General features: G+C 32.2%; 1 protein-coding gene across 2 annotated transcripts in view; it reads left to right on the top strand.

Annotated features, from left to right (window-relative positions):
- EPHA6 (EPH receptor A6) overlaps positions 1-5,160 on the top strand; it is an 874,792-nt gene that overhangs the window by 521,942 nt on the left and 347,690 nt on the right. The window lies entirely within an intron of this gene.

The following is a 5,160-nucleotide window of genomic DNA, read 5'->3' as shown; positions in this document are numbered from 1 at the left end:
AATGGGAGAAAATATTTGCAAATGAAGCAACTGACAAAGGATTAATCTCCAAAATTTACAAGCAGCTCAATATCAAAGAAACAAGCAACCCAATCCAAAAATGGGCAGAAGACCTAAATAGACATTTCTCCAAAGAAGATATACAGATTGCCAACAAACACATGAAAGGATGCTCAACATCACTGATCATTAGAGTAATGCAAATCAAAACTACAGTGAGGTATCACATCACACCAGTCAGAATGGCCTTTATCAAAAATCTACAAACAATAAATACTGGAGGGAGTGTGGAGAAAAGGGAACCCATCTGCACTGTGGGTGGGAATGTAAATTGATACAGCAACTATGGAGAACAGTATGGAGGTTTCTTAAAAAACTAAAAAAAGAACTACCATATAACCCAGCAATCCCACTACTGGGCATATACCCTGAGAAAACCATAATTCAAAAAGAGTCATGTACCACAATGTTCATTGCAGCTCTGTTTACAATAGCCAGGACATGAAAGCAACCTCAGTGTCCATCCTCAGATGAATGGATAAAGAAGATGTGGCATACATATACCGTGGAATATTACTCATCCATAAAAAGAAACGAAATTGAGTTATTTGTAGAGCGGTGGATGGACCTAGAGTCTGACATACAGCGTGAAGTAAGTCAGAAAGAGAAATACCATATGCTAACACATATATATGGAATCTTAAAAAAAAAAAAAGTGGTTCTGAAGAACCTAGGGGCAGGACAGGAATAAAGATGCAGACGTGGAGAATGGACTTGAGGACACGGGGAGGGGGAAGGGTAATCTGGGACGAAGTGAGAGAGTGGCATGGACATATATACACTCCTAAATGTAAAATAGATAGCTGTTGGGAAGCAGCCGCATAGCACAGGGAGATCAGCTTTGTGCTCTGTTACCACCTAGAGGGGTGGGATAGGGAGGGTGGAAAGGAGATGCAAGAGGGAGGAGATATGGGGATATATGTATACGTATAGCTGATTCACTTTGTTTTAAAGCGGAAACTAACACACCATTGTAAAGCAATTATACTCCAATAAAGATGTTAAAAAAAGAATGGATAGCTTTGTGAAGAAGTATACTCTTTAGTGCAACTGCTGAATTAAGAAATGGTTACTCAGCTATCAGTGGTGCATTGTGCATTGAAGGGTTTTCTGCATTGCTGAAAAGAAATGTATTAAATGGCTTGTAAGATCTGTCCTAATATTACGATTCTGTTACTTAACATTCACTATTAAGATTTTCTTGTCACAAACACATGTGCATAAGAGTGTGCACTCGCTCGCTCTCACTCTCTCTCCCCTTCCCCCATTTCTCTCTTTCTCATTTAAACACACACACACTCATGCACACAGGCTATCCCGATTTATAAACCTTCATATGCCCACTATGCTTAGTCGATGACTAGGAATTAGCAACATTTGATAGATCTTTAGGAAAACACATCATCTCATGACCCATGGCATAAGTCTTGATTACATGCTCAAAATAAGACAAATATGTGGTAATCCACAGTGTGATTTTGAACTGTAGTTTTAGTGTTTGATATTTTAAATTTTCAAGAAATAACCTTGACATTTTGAGTTAATGTTAAAATTGGCCTTCACATCTTGTCATTAAACAATTGCTCACTTCTCTGAACATCAGTGTCCTCATCTTTAAAGTGGAAACAGTCTCCTTCCCATAGATTTATGAGAATGAAATAAGATAACATACATGGTATAAAGTAAACGTTTAATAAAAATTGATTAACTCTTAATTAGGAGCAAAATAATTAACTAACTAGAACAATTCACTGTTTCTTCAGATATCTCCACGTAAGCATAAGAAAACAAAGCTTTTCTAAGTGTGAATAAGATCTCTTTTGCTAACTAAATCCACTTCGTACTTTTATTTTCAATTTTTGTTACATAGTTTTTGGTAAACTATTTGAGATTCAGAAAATGTAGTAATCAAAAAGGTTTGTATTAAAACCATTTTCAAGAATGTGGTAATCTGTTCAACAATCATTTATGTTGAAGGTCAAAGCTAAGATTTTTGAAAGTTTAAGAGAGGATGTATATCAGAAATACAGTTCTGCTGAAGGCTATGCTGAACACATAATTCTTACTCAGGAAACATTGCTTGAGTCTTCAGGTCTTTCAGTTGGCCTCTGATCTGACAAACTCCAGAAGATATTATTTCCCTGACTATTTCTCTCCTCTGACTTTTTAGAATCAGAAGTAAAGATCAATTAGTTGCCCTTTTGTGTCCTAAAATCAGTTTTTCTCATGTGGAGGAATAAATGTATTTTCTGCTTTATATCAGTTGGTGCTACAGTGTTGTCACAATATGCCAAATTCAGATGGTATGTAAACTTGAATTATTAAGACAAATTCATTAAATATATTCAAAACAAATGCTTTAGGTTTCATGCATTGAAACCTTATTTTAAAATGAAATTCTGTATAGTGTTGTTCTCTGAAAATATAAAATGCAGCATTTGGGTTTTATTGACCTATTAATTGTTTCCCACATCCTCTGCTTTCAAACTCATTAAGTGTTTAAAATGCATGCTTAGTGTATATTGATACAGCTTTTTTCAAAAGCAATATGGTAATAATAGTATGACACAAAATCCAAATTATATAAAGCAATTTTCTCTGTAAAATAATTTAACAAAATCAAAATTTATGCACAAAAGTTTGTTCATAAAATGTCAGAACTCTAACAGGACTATATTGGAAACTTCAACATCCAACATTAGAGGAGTGACTTGATAAAGTAACAGCATAATTAAATATTTTAGCCATTGAAGTAAAAATTATAGAAACTATATTAAAGTATGGAATAGGGATAAGAATATATGGTTTAAAATAGAATTATCTAGAATTAAGTATATTTAACAACTATGTAAAATGTGGATGTTTACATATGAAAGGAATGTGCAAAAGTGAAGAAATTTTAGGATTTACATAGATCTTAGACCCTGAAGTCCATGTGTAAGTGAAGAATCTATATAGTTAGGGAATAGATTCTTTATTTCTCTTTTATAAAAGTATAGAAGAGGATTCATATAATTTAGGTGATGTGTCTGTACAATTAATTAACCATTGGAGAAATGGAAAAAGAAAAGATAGTACCTAGATTTTAACCAGTAGTCATTCTAAAATGCTACTGGCCTAACTGAATTTCTTATAAGTTTTGCAAGGATTATATCATTTGACCTTGAGTGCTAAATAATTATGATGCAAAAAGTAATACACTGGTAATTTTGCTTTGTGATATTGTACATTAAACTGAAAAATAAACTCTAAGATTGTATACATGAAAAGGACATTTTCAAAAGTTGTAAGAAACTGATATACTTTAATCAACTTCTAATTTGTTTTATTTACTTTAAAGTTAAAATTTTTCCATAAAGCACCATTTAATACATTATTATACTATAATTCAAGAACATTAATGCATTTTTCAACAGGGATAAATTTACTAATGGTAGTTTATTAGCAGTGAATATGACTCAATTTAAATAGTGAGTTATCAGAACACTTTCTTATTTACCATATTACCCATTTCTATATTAGCTTATGGCACAAACTTCTATTTCTTATAAATTTCTATAATTATTGCTCATTTTAAGAATATATCTTAATCCAGCAATAATGCTGTCACTGAACAGCTGGAAAGAGTTTTAAATATACTTTCTAAAGTATTTAATTCCTTAGGAGAACCAAACTTGTCATTCTCACAAATTTAAGAAAGTACTGAATAGTTTATCCTTAAGATACAAAGGCAACATTGGGAAGTAAATTACCACATTTAATACTTGAGTCTTTCTTATAAATTTAAAGAATTTTCATCTTGATCATAGAGAATCAATTTTTTCAAATCCTATTTTCAACTGCAATTGGTACATTTGAATGGATTTCTGAAAATGAACTGGAAAGATATCATGAGTTCATAATGAAACTTCTAATTCGAGTTTACTATTATAGGGTTTTTACTTACCTTCATTGGTCTGGCATCTGTATCTCCTTTTTCCCATAGGAAAAAAATCCTCGTTCTTAATAACACCAACAAAATTACTCATGTGATTTATCCCTCAATACACACACACACACACACATATTCAGAATTACAATACCAGTAGTACCACTAACAATATCATTACTAAAAACAGTTCAATAATTTTTGCAGTTTTTTTAGTACTTAAAATATGAAAATATGTTCTGTTGGTATGTATGTTAAGTTACTGTGTTTTAATGTCATTTTAAGTAGTTTCTCTTGAAGGCTATGCTTTCAACTCAATACACAAGTTTCTTTCTACTGTTTTGTTGAGATTGCTCTTTTAAATGTTAATTTGTTTTTAAATTATTTAAAATATTTACAGAGTTCCAAAGTAAATCTTCAGGGGAAGATATATCCAGAGATGTTTTGCTTCTCACCCTGTAGTGTCCATCCTATTGCCTCCCACCCTCTAAGGGTAACCATTATTATTCGTTTTTATTCTAGGTTTATCCTTACATTGTTTTTTATACATTTTTCTCCATCTCACTTTCTTCATTTAAAAATATATCCTGAAATAACTCCATTCTAGTATTTATATATGGTCACAATTCCTTTTTACAATTTCATAATTCTCTGGTGGATGTAGCGTAGTTTTTTCAATCAGTCCCTTATTGATGGGCATTTAAATTGTTTCCTATCCTTACAAATAAATCTCGGTGAGTAGTCTTATAAATATATCACTTTGTATTTCTGCAGTGTTTCTTTCAGATAGAGTCCCAAAAGCCAAAGCATAAATGAATATATAATTTGTCTTAAATTTTTAAATTTCCCTTTATAAGGATTGTGCCATTTTGCCTTTACACCAACAATGTATTAAAGTGCTTTTCCCCATAGCCTAGCCAACAGAGCCTGGTGTCAAATTTTTGGATTTTTTGCCAGTCTAATAGATGAGAAATGGTATCTCAGTATATTTAATTTGTATTTTTTTTAACTTTTTTAAACATCTTTATTGGAGTATAATTGCTTTACAATGGTGTGTTAGTTTCTGCTTTATAACAAAGTGAATCAGTTATACATATACATATGTTCCCATATCTCTTCCCTCTTGCGTCTCCCTCCCTCCCACCCTCCCTATCCCACCCCTCTAGGTGGTC

Source organism: Physeter macrocephalus, chromosome 1 (assembly GCF_002837175.3).
Source record: "Physeter macrocephalus isolate SW-GA chromosome 1, ASM283717v5, whole genome shotgun sequence".
Taxonomy (NCBI): Eukaryota; Metazoa; Chordata; class Mammalia; order Artiodactyla; family Physeteridae; genus Physeter; species Physeter macrocephalus.
Note: the sequence above shows the minus strand (reverse complement) of the source record. Positions and strands in the feature narration are given on the sequence as shown.